General features: G+C 38.0%; 1 pseudogene; it reads right to left on the bottom strand.

Moving 5' to 3' along the window:
- The window catches only part of LOC107554398 (glycerol-3-phosphate acyltransferase 2, mitochondrial-like), a 40,376-nt pseudogene that overhangs the window by 5,628 nt on the left and 16,654 nt on the right, over positions 1–18,094 (bottom strand).

An 18,094-nucleotide genomic window follows, 5' to 3' on the forward strand; every position in this document is an offset into this window, starting at 1 on the left:
AAGAAAGTCATATACACCTAGAATGGCTTGAGGGTGAGTAAATCAGGGGGTCATTTTTTAAATTTTCAGGTGAACTATCCCTTTAATATAGTCACAGTTAATGTTTAATGATGTCAGTGTCATCTCGTCTTCATTCTGTCTTAGTCATGGAAAAGGTTGTATCTTTTCATAGTTTCTTTTAATGAAATTAACACTTATAAAGCAGAGAAACAAGATAAAAGTTATCTTATTTTTATCTGTCAAAATGGTAGAAAGTATTCATTGTCTGTCAATGTTTCGTCAGTAAATGTAAATATAAATATCTGATAAAATCTTATAAAATATATATTATAAAAATAATCATAAAGCCATCAAAAAACCCATGTGGACTGACCAGTGATGAGGATTTTGAAAACGCTACATGTGTGAAAACTAACTGTGATCAGAGGATGAATGTGTTTGTTTGTTAATGCAGGTGTCTTACCTCCTCCATAACAAGAACCCCGCATCGCACCATGCTGTCCACCACATCAAGAGCAACGCCATGAGCAGTTTGACATGGCTGAGAGAGAGAGAGACAGACAAACAGATGGATGGACAGACAGACAGATACGAGCAGATCGACAGGAGGAGAGATAATTAGTTGTGTAGTGTTTTTGTTCTTGTTGACATTTCACAGCCTTTACAAGTGTTTATTTGCTGATGCAAGTGTAAAATGTCCTGGCAATAATTACACATGCTATTCCCACCGCTGAAGAACCCTTGAATGGGAAACTAGATTTAAGAGACACCAAGAGAGAATAATAAAGGGAACAGATGGGGAGAGGCTGATCGATTTGAAGCGTGAGAGAGATATTTGGAGAATGTATGAAAAATAAATGAGTTTTTTTTCTGACTGACTGAAGAGAAAGATGGCTGTATGATTCACTACTAGCGTCAGTGTGATTATAGACGTCATAGTGAGATGCCCTTGTGTGTGCTTGAGTGAGACTCACCGGTATGAAGCCGGGTGGCAGTAGATGTGTGAGTTGAAGGCTTTTCTCTGTCTCTGGCCCAGAACAACATCAAACTCCGGGTCTCCACAGCCTACAACCTCACCACACGCTTTACACAAACACACACACACACACACGCCTTCAGGATTAGCACTATCAATAAACCCTGCTGCGGTGCAAACGTGACTCAACCCAAACACATCAACATCAACACATTCAAACTGAGCACTTGCCCCCTCAGATTATTGAGCAAAGTGTTTTTTTATTTTATTTTTTTTCAAATGTTATTTGTATCTTGCTTTGTTAAAGAAATAGTTGAACAATTATTGTTGGTAAATAAAGTGTTCATCTAAAACAATCATTGATTCATGAAAATTGGTGAGTCAAATCAATCTGAATCTTCTGCAGATCTTTAAACTGAAAATCAATAAAATATTATTATTAAAGTTATTAAAATTGGCCTAGTAATATTAAAAAATATTAAAAAATACTGGGTAAATATATATATTTTCTCATTTTGTGTGATCTTCATTTGAATGATCTCAATATTGATTCTTATAAACCCAAAATTATTTTAAGATTATTTTTTGAAAGAAATGATCTTAATAATCTGCAAGGATGCATTAAATTTATTGTATTGTACAAATATTATTATTAAAGTTATTAAAATTGGCCTAGTAATATTAAAAAATATTAAAAAATACTGGGTAAATATATATATTTTCTCATTTTGTGTGATCTTCATTTGAATGATCTCAATATTGATTATTATAAACCCAAAATTATTTTAAGATTATTTTTTGAAAGAAATAATCTTAATAATCTGCAAGGATGCATTAAATTGTATTGTATTGTACTATTGAAAATAATAGTAAATGTTTCTTGAGCAGCAAATCAGCATATTAGAATGATTTCTGAAGGATCATGTGACACTGAAGACTGGAGTAATGATGCTGAAAATTCAGCTTTACCATCACAGGAATAAATTACATTTTACAAATTACATTTTTAAATATAGTAAAATAGCAATAATATAATATTAGTAAATAAAAAAATTGTAATTAGTCATAATTTTTCACAATATTACTTTTAACTGTTTATTTTTTTCACAATATTACTGTATTTTTGATTGAATAAATGCAGTCTTGGTGAGCATAAAAGAAGTCTTTCAAAAATATTCAAACATCTTACTTACCCCAAACTTTTCAACAGGAGTACATATATATGAAATGGACATTAATTTATAACTGAAATATACCTAAAAGAATCAGATTTAAATCTGGAAATCTGCTTGCTAACCAAAAATGTAGCAATAAACTAACATGCCTCGCAAATAATAAAATGAACTATAGGGTGTTGCGATATACCGTTATTGATGATAAAAATTAAATAAAAAAAATGCAATACTGTTAGTGTGTTAATTAGGGGTGTCGCGAATTACCAGAATTGGCGATAATGATGATATTTCAAAATGAAAAGCACACAGCTCTGAACTCTCATGAGTAATGTCTGTTTCATTCATACTCAACGCAGGAGGGCACCCTCATACAGAAAGTCCACAAGTGAGACTCATAGGAGTAATAAAACATGACTTTCCAGGAAATCCTTAAAATGGACAGTAGCACCCAGCTATATATATATATATATATATATATATTAATATATTAATAGATCAATAGGACTAATATCTTAATAGAGCATTACTAATATTTTAATATCTTAATAGAGCATTACTAATATTTTAATATCTTAATAGAGCATTACTAATATTTTAATCTCTTAATAGAACAATAGGACTAGTAGTTTAATCGCTTAATAGAAGAATAGCAACTAATATTTTAATCTATTAATAGAACAACAGGACTAATATTTTAATCTCTTAAAAACAATAGAGGCTCATATTTCAATCTCTTAATAGATCAATAAGACTAATATTTTAATCTCTTAAAAGGGATACACGGAAAAGCTTATACATAAATGTCAAGACGAAATCAAATGTTTTTGTACAGCATGGTGTTTATTATAATATATATTTTTTAATGTTTTCAAGATTTCTATGGATATCACAATTTATTGTCATCATAAATTCTTTTGGCCACTTATAATTTGATATCGTGAAAGCCCTAATGAATGTTTTCTTTTCTTTAGTCATCATGTCTTATCTCGCCAAGTTATACTAAATGAGCCAGGACTCCCACTGATGCCCCCTCAAAAAAAGATAGGTGTATGACGCCTGCCAACAGCAAGTTTCCTTGCCTCCACCCAGATCTACAACACACTCTGCCCACCTCCTACAGCCTCGTGTATGAAGACGTGTGTGAGCAAATCGCAGTGTTGGCTCAGTATGAGCAGAGAGTCTGGTGCGATGATGGGTTCTCCTGTGGGCGGAGCAGCAGCCAGCAGCAGATACGGGTGGAGCAGAGAGAGCGCGTGAAGCACCAACCCAACCAGAGAGCCACCGTAACCCACGTCTGTGTTTCTGAACAACACCTCCTCCAACAGCCAACAGATGTCCCTGCACAGCACGGACACACGCACACCCTGAGAAAGGGAGAAGATTGTTACAATCATTAGCAACATCATTAAAGCAATTTGATGCTTGTATGAATCATCTACAACCAGTGGATGATTAATAAACCAATTAATGTACTATTATAAAAGAGATCCAGGCATGGATGTCAATTGGTTGCTAGAGTTTGTATTGGCAGGTAATAAATTATTTCTATTTGAACGTACCAGTCAATACAGTGTATATATATATATATATATACACACATGCAATTAAAAATATTAAAAATCATGTTAAAAATATCTTGTGTTGCAAATATGAACGAAAGTCATTTACTTACATGTTACATTCATTCATCTTTGGAATACAAATGAAGACATTTTTAAATACCATTTTTAATATAATTTTTGTCCATTAAAAGTATACTTAACATTTTCAAGCTTCAAAAAGCACAATAAGAAATCATAAATGTAATTTGTATGAATCAAGCTTTATTCTAAAGAGGCATAATTCACTTTATATGATGAACAGATTTAATTTAGGCTTTTATTGACATACAGTGTAGACACTGTAATGTAACTTTGTTTAATTCATAGAGCACATAAATATGGCAAACACAGATCTGTGTTGTGATAATTATCATATCTGTTAAATCAGGGATTCCCAAACTTTTTTGTCAGCCAAAGTCACGTTGACCTAAAATATTTACTTGAAATACCCTTTTAATTATTTTTTCAATAATTTGACAACACTTCGGCATGTTCATGATTCTCTAATGTTGATTAAAAGTCACATAAAGAAGGTAAACAAACGTTTCATTTTTTAGTAAGTGCTGTATTTGGATTTGATTTCATTATGAAACTATTTACTTATTTTTCTTTTACATTTTAATCATGTAAATATTAGCTTTCATTAACTCACAAACTCCCTGCAGTTCCCTCACAAACCCCAGTGTGTTAAATAAATAGCAGCTGAACTGCTTAGCCTGGGCCTTGTTGTTAATTATTATTATTATTATTATTACTTATTCATACTATTAGTATAATATGACTATCACATATGAAATATTAACAATAAATATCAATGAGGTGTATATTATTATTATGTGAAACACCTGTTTACTAACTACAGTACATTAAAGGGGTCATATGACGTTGCTAAAAATAACATTATTTGGTGTATTTGGTGTAATGAAATGTGTTTATGCGGTTTAAGGTTAAAAAAACACATTATTTTCCACATACTGTACATTATTGTTTCTCCTCTATGCCCCGCCTTTCTGAAACGCTTCAATTTTTACAAAGCTCATCGGTCTGAAAAGCAAGGTGTGCTGTGATTGGCCAGCTATCCAGTGCGTTGTGATTGGCCGATTTCCTCAAGCGTGTGACGGAAATGTTATGTCCCTTACCATATTGTGATGCCTGCGGCAACCAGATGTGACGACCCCGGGTTGGACTCCTCTTCGTCCACGGTGAAAGCCGATCCGGCGATCGACAGCGCAGTTGTAGTATTTCCTCAGCGACCAGCACAGATCAGCTCCAGGCATGACGAAGCGATATCGTAGTAGTTTCGCTTTCACAACGAAACACACAGCGCCTTCACGACATGGCGGCGGCGGCAACAATACTACAGCGAGAATAAAAGTTACGCCTTCTTTCTTTGTGTGAACATTTGGGCGGCGTTATGCAAATCTTCCCACAAAGTGATGTAGATATGTGGGGGCGTGTTAGAACGAGCCATTTTAGTTAGGTGTGGCTGACTCTTAACTTTTATAAAGAATATATCTTTGGATTCGAGACTTTAGTCTTTGCAACTTTACAGATTTTCTTTATGCACCAAGAGCTTGTAACACTCCAAAGAGAAAGGAAAAATTGAAATCGCATCATATGACCCGTTTAAGGTATATATCACTGCAGAGCACCAATAGAGGCCAACTATTAACATTAGTTTTCACGGATACCACTTAATTGGCTTAATAAACAATCTTTTAAAAACATACTTTTTAATTCAATATCTAGCATCTGTTGTATAAAAGAAAAAAGGCAGTCAAAAGTCAAAAATATACTTTCTTAGTAGTATAGTGTATATGTGTAATAGTAAAAGTAATAAATAGTAATAGAGGAGTTTTTGAAATACCCATGGTGTCAAACAGGACACCAGACTGGTAGACATGACGGCCATATTTGTCACACAGACACACACACACACACACACACACACACACAAAGCTTAGCCTCAAACATAGAGTAACGAATATTAAAGTGCAAGAGTCTGATCTTTGAGAGCTTGTGTGTGTTGAACAGACTCACAGTACATCAAATGAAGAGTCAGTGCGATAAGTCTGCCAGCAGGAGACAGTTCAGGCATTACAGCGGGAGAGAGGAGCCAGGAAACATCCTTCTGGCTGAAGATGGAGTCCATCCTGATGAAATAAATCACATTTCATTTTCTTACAACATACTTTGTCTAATATATATATATATATACATGTAGTGGTTTCATTCTCTGAAACAGCCTCACTGCCTTGATCTCAGCATTAAATTTACATAACAGTTCTCCGCAAACCTCCTGTTACTGTGTAGCTTGACTCTTCATTGTTCTCGCTCCCTAACGTGTTCAACAAAAGACTTTACAACAATACATTATTACCAGCTGTCAAAATGCAAATGCCGAGCCCGCAGGGCTGAGTCTTCATGATAAGGCTTTACAGATTTTCTTTATGCACCAAGAGCTTGTAACACTCCAAAGAGAAAGGAAAAATTGAAATCGCATCATATGACCCGTTTAAGGTATATATCACTGCAGAGCACCAATAGAGGCCAACTATTAACATTAGTTTTCACGGATACCACTTAATTGGCTTAATAAACAATCTTTTAAAAACATACTTTTTAATTCAAAATCTAGCATCTGTTGTATAAAAGAAAAAAGGCAGTCAAAAGTCAAAAATATACTTTCTTAGTAGTATAGTGTATATGTGTAATAGTAAAAGTAATAAATAGTAATAGAGGAGTTTTTGAAATACCCATGGTGTCAAACAGGACACCAGACTGGTAGACATGACGGCCATATTTGTCACACAGACACACACACACACACACACACACACACACAAAGCTTAGCCTCAAACATAGAGTAACGAATATTAAAGTGCAAGAGTCTGATCTTTGAGAGCTTGTGTGTGTTGAACAGACTCACAGTACATCAAATGAAGAGTCAGTGCGATAAGTCTGTTCAGGCATTACAGCGGGAGAGAGGAGCCAGGAAACATCCTTCTGGCTGAAGATGGAGTCCATCCTGATGAAATAAATCACATTTCATTTTCTTACAACATACTTTGTCTAATTTTCTTAGTAGTATAGTGTATATGTGTAATAGTAAAAGTAATAAATAGTAATAGAGGAGTTTTTGAAATACCCATGGTGTCAAACAGGACACCAGACTGGTAGACATGACGGCCATATTTGTCACACAGACACACACACACACACACACACACACACACAAAGCTTAGCCTCAAACATAGAGTAACGAATATTAAAGTGCAAGAGTCTGATCTTTGAGAGCTTGTGTGTGTTGAACAGACTCACAGTACATCAAATGAAGAGTCAGTGCGATAAGTCTGCCAGCAGGAGACAGTTCAGGCATTACAGCGGGAGAGAGGAGCCAGGAAACATCCTTCTGGCTGAAGATGGAGTCCATCCTGATGAAATAAATCACATTTCATTTTCTTACAACATACTTTGTCTAATATATATATATATACATGTAGTGGTTTCATTCTCTGAAACAGCCTCACTGCCTTGATCTCAGCATTAAATTTACATAACAGTTCTCCGCAAACCTCCTGTTACTGTGTAGCTTGACTCTTCATTGTTCTCGCTCCCTAACGTGTTCAACAAAAGACTTTACAACAATACATTATTACCAGCTGTCAAAATGCAAATGCCGAGCCCGCAGGGCTGAGTCTTCATGATAAGGCCTCCCGCTGTGGATTTGCCGCTTTAAAACATATAACAACCCCTGAGGCTCTCGGAAGAGACTGACCAGCAGATGAAAAGCTCTTTGTAGATTTTCCAAGATATTCCAGCTCATTACGAGCTGGAGTTGGAATAACTGACATCTCCCGAGAACCTGAGTTGCTTAAAATGAGTGCACTGCAGAAACGTTTTAAGCATGTGGCTCTGGAGGTCTGATTCAGAAGACTTGAGTCTAAGTTAGACAGGAAGTTCAAAGAAAGCTATATGTTGAACTGGCTGAAGTGGACTGAAAGGAATCGTCCATCATTCTCAACCCAGCATCCTTCTGTCACTGTTTATGCTTCCTGTTATTTTTCTTATTTTTTCTGTCTTACCAGTTGTGCACGTCAGATAAATAACAGGTGAAGAAGAACTGAACTGGAGGTCCAGAACTCCACGGACCTTCATGACTGACAAGAAAATCTACAATGAAGGATGCAGGACGAATGAATGGTTTGAAGTGAAACGCATGAGCTCTTTCATCTTTGACCATATGGGCCAACAGATGTTGCGGGGGCAAATAGGAAGAGATGGATGAAGAGTTGAATGCTGCAAATAGGATCTAGGAACAGAGGGACTGAAGAGACCTGTCCTGCAGTATGGCGGTCAACAGCAGGTCCTGTAGGGGGCGCCCTCCATCCACACGACACTTTCCACTCTTGCACATCTCCTGAGAGAGAGAGAAGGAGAGAGAATGAGAGTGTAAAAACTTTCCCACAGTGCCCATACATACATTTCAAAAATTGAGATGTTGCATTAAAGGGATAGTTCACCCAAAAAGGAAAATTACCCCATGATTTACTCACCCTCAAGCCAGAAGTGGACTGAAAGGAATCGTCCATCATTCTCAACCCAGCATCCTTCTGTCACTGTTTATGCTTCCTGTTATTTTTCTTATTTTTTCTGTCTTACCAGTTGTGCACGTCAGATAAATAACAGGTGAAGAAGAACTGAACTGGAGGTCCAGAACTCCACGGACCTTCATGACTGACAAGAAAATCTACAATGAAGGATGCAGGACGAATGAATGGTTTGAAGTGAAACGCATGAGCTCTTTCATCTTTGACCATATGGGCCAACAGATGTTGCGGGGGCAAATAGGAAGAGATGGATGAAGAGTTGAATGCTGCAAATAGGATCTAGGAACAGAGGGACTGAAGAGACCTGTCCTGCAGTATGGCGGTCAACAGCAGGTCCTGTAGGGGGCGCCCTCCATCCACACGACACTTTCCACTCTTGCACATCTCCTGAGAGAGAGAGAAGGAGAGAGAATGAGAGTGTAAAAACTTTTCCACAGTGCCCATACATACATTTCAAAAATTGAGATGTTGCATTAAAGGGATAGTTCACCCAAAAAGGAAAATTACCCCATGATTTACTCACCCTCAAGCCATTCCATGATTTACTCACCCTCAAGCCATTCCAGGTGTATATGACTGTCTTCTTTCAGACTAATAAAATCTGAGTTATTATTAAAAAATCTCCTGGTTTTTCCAAGCTTTATAATGGGCAGTTAATGGTAGTCGAGATTTTGAAACCCAAAAAAGTGCATCCATCCATCATTAACTACATCCTACAGCATCCGCTGGAACGCCACTCTCTCGTAAGCACATACAACAGTTAGCGTTTTATAAAGGTTTAAATATGGATATTTTTCTTACATAAACGCATCGCTTCGCTTCCTTTCCTCGCGGTCTTTATAACCTGTATACGTCTGAAAGAAGAAACTCATATACACCTAGGATGGCTTGAGGGTGAGTAAATCACGGGGTAATTTTCATTTTTAGGTGAACTATGACTTTAAGGTGGTGGTTCTCAACTGGTTTTGATTCAAGTCCCAGATTTTAGATGTCAAATGGCAGTACTAGATATATTTACTACACGAAAATAAACAAAATTTCCTTAAACTTGCACATGAAGTTTATCACCACCACAAACTGCATAGTTACAACAAAAGTAGTTTTCACAACAAAAACATGAGATTTGTGCCTCTAATGCTTTAGTAACAGGACACCAAAGTGTACCATATACCATGTCAATTTGATGCTGTCTGATCTGTGGCCACTTATATGTGTATTCATACTGTGAAAAATGCTCAAAATAGAGCATCTGTGCCTTAGGTCTTACAGTGTAAATGAAGTCTAATAGCGGTCATTCACATAGTTATTCAATATCAATCAAACTATAGTATTAGCGATAAAACAAGTTTAGTCTCACTTTAGTAACTTTAATAAACCCTCAATTAAAAAAAAATTAAATATGAAAAATGCTCAAAATAGAGCATCTGTGCCTTAGGTCTTACAGTGTAAATGAAGTCTAATAGCGGTCATTCACATAGTTATTCAATATCAATCAAACTATAGTATTAGCGATAAAACAAGTTTAGTCTCACTTTAGTAACTTTAATAAACCCTCAATTAAAAAAAAATTAAATAAAATAAAAACGGTGAATGACTATGCCTGTAATTTCAGTATATTTATTTTGCACATTATTTTCATCTTTGTCCTATTTTATTGGTTCCATTGCTTGTAATTTTTTTCCTGATTCTTTATTTTATCACAGACTGTTCATTTTTTAACCAACTACTTGAGTTTACTTGCACTCCCGTTCAAACGTTTAGGGTTGGTGAGAATTTTTAAATGCTTTTGAAAGAAGTCTCTTATGCACACCAAGGCTGAATTTATTTGATTAAAAATGCAGTAAAAACAGTAATATTGTGAAATATCATTACAATTTAAAATAACTGTTGTCTATTTGTTTCTCCAGTGATGTCAAAGCTGAATTTTCAGCATCATTACTCCAGTCTTCAGTGTCACACGGTCCTTCGGAAATCATGTTAATATGCTGATTTGCTGCTCAAGAAACATTTCCTATTATTATATTTTTATTATAGGTTATAATTTATATTTTTGTGGAAACTGTGATCCATTTATTCAGGATTTTTGATGAACAAAGTTCAAAGGAACAGCCTTTATTTTGTATCTTTTGTATAATTTGCATTAAAATTTTATTAAAAAGATAAAAATAAAATTTCTTTCAAAAATAAAAAATAATAAAAAATAATAATATCAACCCCAAACATTGGAACAGTGGCCTAAGTATTTTAATTTGTAATTAATGATACTGATTTTTAAAGGAGATTTTCAATAGCTTATTAGCATATTTTTAATTCTATACCATATTTTGCTGTGATATAGGGCAAGATAAATTTTAGGTATTGATATCAACTACTAAAATTGTGGTACTGCCAAAAACCCTAATGTTAGCCTTATTACCAATCACTGGATGAATATGCAAATTTACTAATTACTCTCCTCCTTTTTATGTTTAATAGCCAATTTGCTTCCCTATACTTAATATGCAGAATTATATGGCTAGATGCATTTTATTATTTGCATTTATTATTTCCCCTCACTTTCTGTGACCCTATCAGAACAGTCTGGCCACCCACCAGCAGAAAACCACTGCGTTAAGGTTCTGCATTTGTATGAAATTATTATTTTTTATTTGTCAAGAGTGTGTATGGATGAGCTCATGTGTGTAATTGCTCGTGTGTGAGTCATACCTTCAGAGAGAAAGCCTGTGCAAAATGGATCCTAACACTTCCTCTGTGACCACCCTTCAGCAGGGAGACGGCAAACCGCAGAGCAGACATCACGCCGGCCTCGAGACCACACAAACAAATGAAAAAATACACGCTCAAACGCTGCCACTCACACAGTCTGATGAAATGACTTGGATCTAATTCGAGAAAACTATTCCGATCTTCACAGCACTCTAATGGTGAAGAGCCATTAGAGGAGAAATTAGTGGCTGTAATCACTATAATAACTGCCGTCTATTTGAGATGGATGCACGCAATAATATGGATTTCTCTTTATCCCTCTCTTTTTCTCTAAATGTGAGTCGACACATTCTAGCTGCGTCTGTACCATTGCTCAGTTAGAAAACACAACTCACAAGCTGCATATTCAAAATCATCAAATCAATATGAAAAAACACACCATCTGATTATAATTATCGAAATATTGCAGCTTATTACTATGTAATGAATCAGCTCACCACAGGAATTACAAATACAAAACTACACAACTGCAATTCCTGTGCAAGACTTCTGAGTGCTCAATAGTGCACTTCTGTACAGTTGCTAGGGTGTTTTGGGCTGTTGTTATGGGGTTTCTTAATGATTTAGACATGGCTGGATGCCCCACACGATGCCCCTGACCCGACTCAAAAGACAGTTTTGGGTGGCTGCCAGGGTGTCGCTATGCTGTTGCTAGGGTGTTCTGGGTGGTTGCTAAGACAATGCTAGGTTGTTGCTGGGTGTTCTGTGAGGTTGCCAGGATAATGTTTTTTTAGGACATTGCTAGGTGGTTACTAAGGTGTTCTGGGTGGTTGCTGGGTGTTTTAGGTGGCTGCTAAGACAATGCTAGGTTGTTGCTGGGTGTTCTGTGTGGTTGCAAGGATAATGCTGGGTATTTGCTAAAACATTGCAAGGAGGTCACTAGGGTGTTTTGGGTGGTTGCTAAAAGGTTCTGGGTGGTCACTATGGTGTTCTGCATAGTTGCTAGGATAATGTTGTCTGTGTTGTTTGCTAGGACGTTGCTAGGTGGTCACTAGGGTGTTCTGGGCAGTTGCTAGGATAATGCTAGGTGGTCACTACAGTGTTCTGAGTGGTTGCTAGGATAATGCTACATTGTTGCTAATGAGTTCTGGGTGGTCGATAGGTTGTTTTGGGTGGTTGTCATGGTATTCTTCGGTTGCTAAGTCAATGCTAAGAGGTTGCTACCATGTTGTGGATGGCCACTAGAGTGTTCTGTGTGGTTGCTAGGGCATTGCTAAGTGGTTGCTAGGGTATTCTTGGTGGTTAATAGGACCTTAGTAAAAATTATTTATAACTAAAACTAATGACTTTATACAGGGTTTGTTGCAGCTGTGATGAGGCGGGGTTTTTTGTTTCATTGTTTGCCAGACAGAAAATAGTCTGATTGATGAGCACCATTATCATGTTTGCCTCAGTCAGGTAAATGTGAATCTACGTGTGTTTGTAATTTCTTTACTGGTTTGTTTAATAGCCCTGTGCTCTGATGCTGATTGTCTGATAGAGGCCATTATGGAATAGGGTGAGTGTTGTTAATACTAAGGTCATCACCTGTGGACGTGTAAAGTAGCGTGGCAGGCAATCGTAGGAAATGCCCACTGGCACGATGCTAACATCAGGCACTAGACCATCACTGATGGCCTGATGTGCACGCGCCAGCCACTGCCCGCCGTGACCTCTGGACGCACAGATGCCCATGCTTAGAGAGGCACCCTCTCGTAACAGCTCGCCAGTGAACTGTGGAGTGGAACAAAAGAGGAGAAATGAGAGATAAAAATGTTTGTGCGAAAATAGTGAGGCTGGACAGTTTTATGAAGAGGAAGCGATATGAAGCAGAAGAAAAAAATTTACCGCAATGTCGGCAAAATCAGTCCAATAAAAATCTAATTGAAAGCCTGTATGTTTGAGGCAAGCGTATGTGTGCGAGAGGAGAGACAGATAAAAAGTGCTGTAGCAAGAGAAAAAGTGGCAAGCTGATACTTCTATAGAATCAAATGGCACTTTTCTCACGCTTGGACAAATAATTATGATGATTCTGTCATCATTTACCTTCTTAGCCCATACGGTTCACTAACTTTTTTCCGTGAAGCACACAGGGAAAATTTCAGGAGAATGTCAGCATTTAATGCAGTGACCAGGGGCTGTCAAGCTTGTCCAAAAAGGACAAGAATGCACCACAGAAATGGTTCATGTGACTCATGTGCTATATTCCGAGTAGTGATATGTATGTGAGGAACAGACTGAACTTTAAGTCATTAAAAAAAGCATCAAAAGTTATTAAATTATAAAAGCTCTCAAATCTTAATCATGCTTGTACATATTCAAACCAGTGTTAGTTATTTTACTATTATTTAAATGCTATTAAAGTATTCATTAGGAATTATTTTTATATTTTTATTTTAATTTTAGTTTTTTAGTTTAATTTTGCTATGTGCTTGTCATTAATAGTTTTTTTTTTCATAAAAAAATGTGCTTCATTTCAATTAATGAAAAGGATTTTAGTCATTGTGTGCTTAGAATTTGTATTAAGTGAAACACCATACAGGTGTGAGGGAGCATTACTGTAATGATATGATTGTTTGAATTTTTAGAAAACCTCACATTTGAGAGATTTCTTTAGACTTTATTTCCATATCGAGGGGTGAGAACCAGAAGGGCGTAAGTGACATTTCACCAACTTTACAGGAGGGCCAAAACAAAAACCAACAGGCTTAGTACGTTCAGAGTTAAGTCTTTTGGTTTCTAATGAATAACTCCAAAATTATTAAGAATTCACTTGTGTCCTTTTGGCAGTAGAAAGAGCTCATCAAGAGTTTTCATTTTATATATACGTATATCTCCATTTCACCAAAAATGTCACTTACGCCCTTCTGGTTCTCACCCTTCGATATGTGAAAGACTCCATGGTCAATCTTTGGTCACACTCGTGTTCATCTGGCTGTTATTAATTTTCACTAAATAGTTTTGTCTGTTGTCTCTGTAATAATATATAACATTTACTCATTCTCACGTTGTTCCAAATCCTTAAGAGTTATGTTCATCTTTGAAACACAAATACATTTTTTTTATGAAACCTGAGAGATTTCTGTCCATTCCACCTAAATTTGATGAACAAATGTGCTTAACACACAAGAACCAATGAGATTGGAAGTACAGCTGAGCTTCTGATTTCCATATTTGATGTGCTCTATGCATGTGTATTAATCAATGTTTATATGTGTATAAAAGTTAAATCCGTTCATCATATAATCATCGTAACTTTTCATAAGACTTGGATTAAACTGCTCAAATCATATGGATTACTTTTACAATTACTTTATGAACTTTTTAAAGCATTTTGACTTTCAATGGAGAGACGGAAATCTGTCAGGTCTCATTAAAATTTTTCATTTGTGTTTTGAAGATAAAAGGAAGTCTTATGGGTTTGGAACGTCATGAGGGTGAGTGATAGAATTTTCCCTTTACACCTTTTCTCATTTAAATATGAGAAAGAACAGCAGCGACGTTCTACAAAATTTCTCCTTTTGTGATTCATGCAAGAAAGTATGTCATATGAGTTTTGAATTATATAAGGGTGTGTAAATGACAATATTGTAAACCCTTTAACTCTCTCTCTCTCTCACACACACACACACACACACACACACACACACACACACACACACACACACACACACAGAGTCAGATCACTTCCAAATCCATCTTGAGAAGCCAGATAAACTCATATGCTATTCCAGGCATGACAGATTATTTCCTCTGTTCATTTATGCCGGTCAGGAGTCGTACATTTGTACATATCTAATCAAAGCCCTTCATATTAATACTAATATCAGCTCTTCTTGCAATCAAGATCCTAATGCAGATTATGCCAAATCCAGTTTAAAACTGCTCTTACAATCACAACGTCCAAAATCTTGTAAATATTTCTTATAAACGGCTAATAAGACATTCCCTTCAAGAAATTCAGATAACAGTACGATTCTGACAGTAAATCTGGAGGCCGAGGAGATTTATTATTCACCTCCAGGCATCAGTGAGGCAGAGTAATGGGTTCAGCGACTCATGCAACCTCCCAATGAAACATCTGCACTCCGCAGGTGCCCCATCGTCATGGGAACCGCTGCGCCCATCAAGGGCAGGTTACTAATGCAGCCTCACCTGCCCTGAAAATGTAGGTGACTGTCCATCTTGAGACTAAAATGTATCGATGGGATTCAAAAGCAGTGTGTCTGTGCAAGCGTCTTAAGTACAGTCCGGCAGCTCAGTGCCTGAAGTGACAGTCTGTTTCACTTGTCTTATCATGTGTTGAATCTTGGCAATTCAAGCAGAACAGCACACTCAGCCTTTGTGGGGGCTTACGGGGGTCATGACTGGAGAATAGAGGCTGTCCATCTCGCTCTGACTCACTGCCTTCTGGGAGCAAGACGACACCCAGCGTCTGAAGGATGGACCTGAGAAGAAAAAACGGCCTCAATTAACAGTGACTAATGGGACATTCCTTTAGGTTATTAATCCAACAAATAAGAACATAGATGAGATTTAAAGGGGCCATATACTGCACTTTCACAGCACTTTGTTATTTCCTTGATGTCTATTCAGAGACAAGGTTAGAATTTCACAGGGTGGGTCTCAATCTGTTCCTTAGTTCAGTAGTAAGTGCACTGCCCAGGGATTAAGCCATTTCTAGTACAATTTACTATCAAAATAGCTCCAGAACTGCATTTTTTTTCTTGCCCAGAAATAACCAGAACGCACCGTAAAAATCCACATGGCTACTGACTATATTCACTTTCTAGATATGTCATCATCACAAAGTATTTTAAGTCACAGGAGGAGCAAGCCTTTATATTTGTAATTACACTACCATTCAAAGGTTTGGGGTCAACATGCAAAAACTGTAATATTGTGAAATATTAATGCAATCTGAAGTAACTGTTTTCTATTTGAATATATTGTAAATGTAATTTATTGCTGTGATGCCAAGCTGAATTTTTAGCATCATTACTCCAGTCTTCAGTGTCATATGATCCTTCAGAAATAATTCTAATATGCTGATTTGTTGCTCAAGAACAGTAACTTTGCTTAATATTTTTGTGGAAAGCATGATACATATTTTTTTTATTGATGAATAGAAAGTTGAAAATTTATATAAACATTTATATAAAACAGGAATATTTAATTAATTTCTTATTGAGAAATTAAATGAATTAATGATTCACAAAATGAATCACTAATTAAATTTATCAATGCTCCCACTTTCTGTTAATAAAAAAAGTTGAAAAACAAGCAGCGTTGTCAATTAGAGCAGTAGAAAACCTATTGAATGTTGAAATGTTGAAAATATATCCTATTGTTTTGCCTTGCGACGCAGCATCTCGTTCCCTCGGGGGAACCATGGTTACATACGTAACCTGGGACGTTCCCCTTTGGGAACTCGAGCTGCGTCGGAAAACGCTAGGGGAACGAGATGTCCACGTCGCCAGACTCACAAATCCCTGCCTAGTGTGGAAGGGCACAGCTATGGCAAGAGAACAGAGGGGCCTGGAGTGGCTCGCAAATCTAGGTCATAGAACCTGACGAACATGAGGGGCGTTGCAGATGTCCTGCATAGGAACTCCTGCCAGAAAGGCCTTGGAGGCCGCCACACTTCTTGTCGAGTGAGCCTTGATCCCCAATGGTGAGGGGAGATCAGAGGACTCATAGGTAACAGTAATGGCATTAACTATCCACCGGCTGAGGGTCTGCTTGGAAGCAGACTGTACCAATCGGGCAGTTAACTGGGTCAAGCAGGCGGTCTCCGCACCATAAAGTGAAGAGCCTCCACTTCAGGGCGTACAGTTTCCTCGTTGAGGGAGCTCTAGATTGGAGGATGGTCTCAACAACCTCGGTTGAGAGACCAGATGCTATGAGTTGTGCCCCCTCAGGGGCCACACTCACAGCTTCCACAACTCTGGGCGGGGGTGAAAGATCATACCCTCTGCCTGTGAGAGGAGATCTCTCCTGACGGGAATCTCTCATGGAGTGCCGTCGAGGAGAGAAATCAGGTCCGATAACCATAATCGGCCCGGCCAGAACGGGGCTACTAGCAATAGACGGACCCCGTCCCGACGCAAGTCCTTCGGCCAAGTCTGTACCATCGCATCCAGCCCCAGTGGCGCTGGATGAGTCAGAGAGAACCAGAGGGGACATTGCGATGTCGCCCGAGTCACAAACAAGTCCACCTGAGCCTGGCCAAAAACTCTCCATATCTGCTTCACCACCTCGGGGAGAAGCATCCATTCCCCGGGCCTCGGCTCCTGCCTCGACAGGATGTCTGCTCCCATATTGAGACGCCCAGGAATATGAACTGCCCTCAGCGAGAGGAGCTTGCCCTGGGACCACACAAGGATCTGATGCGCCAGCATGTATAAGGGGCGCGAACATAGACCTCCCTGGTGGTTGATATAAAAGATGCCGAACCGCCGTCTGCTCTGATTGAGCTAAAATCAACCAATCGTCGATGTAATTGAGTATGCGGAAAGTTAACCACGCCTACCTAAGCATCCACAAATTTTGTGAAAGTACGAGGTGAGAGTGCTAGGCCGAAGGGAAGGACCCGATATTGGTAAGCTTTGCCCCTGAAAGCAAACCTCAGGAACTTCCTGTGACTGGGAAGGATGGAGACATGAAAATACGCATCTTTTAGATCTATCGTGACGAACCAGTCCTCGGACCGGATCTGAGACACGACCTGTCCGACAGTGAGCATTTTGAACTTCAGACGCATGACTGAGCGGTTCAATAGCCGCAGATCTAAAATTGGACGCAACCCTCCATCCTTCTTCGGCACGATGAAGTACCGGCTGTAGAACCCGGACTCCCTGTCGAGAGGAGGGACCACCTCGATGGCCTCCTTCCTCAAGAGAGTATTGACTTCTTGTTCTAATACCAGAGCCTGCTCTGGGCCCACTACTGTGAGAAAAACCCCTTTGAAAGGCGGCGGCGGAGCGC

The sequence above is a fragment of the Sinocyclocheilus grahami genome, unplaced genomic scaffold, assembly GCF_001515645.1.
Source record: "Sinocyclocheilus grahami isolate Dianchi unplaced genomic scaffold, SAMN03320097.WGS_v1.1 scaffold501.1, whole genome shotgun sequence".
Lineage (NCBI taxonomy): Eukaryota > Metazoa > Chordata > Actinopteri > Cypriniformes > Cyprinidae > Sinocyclocheilus > Sinocyclocheilus grahami.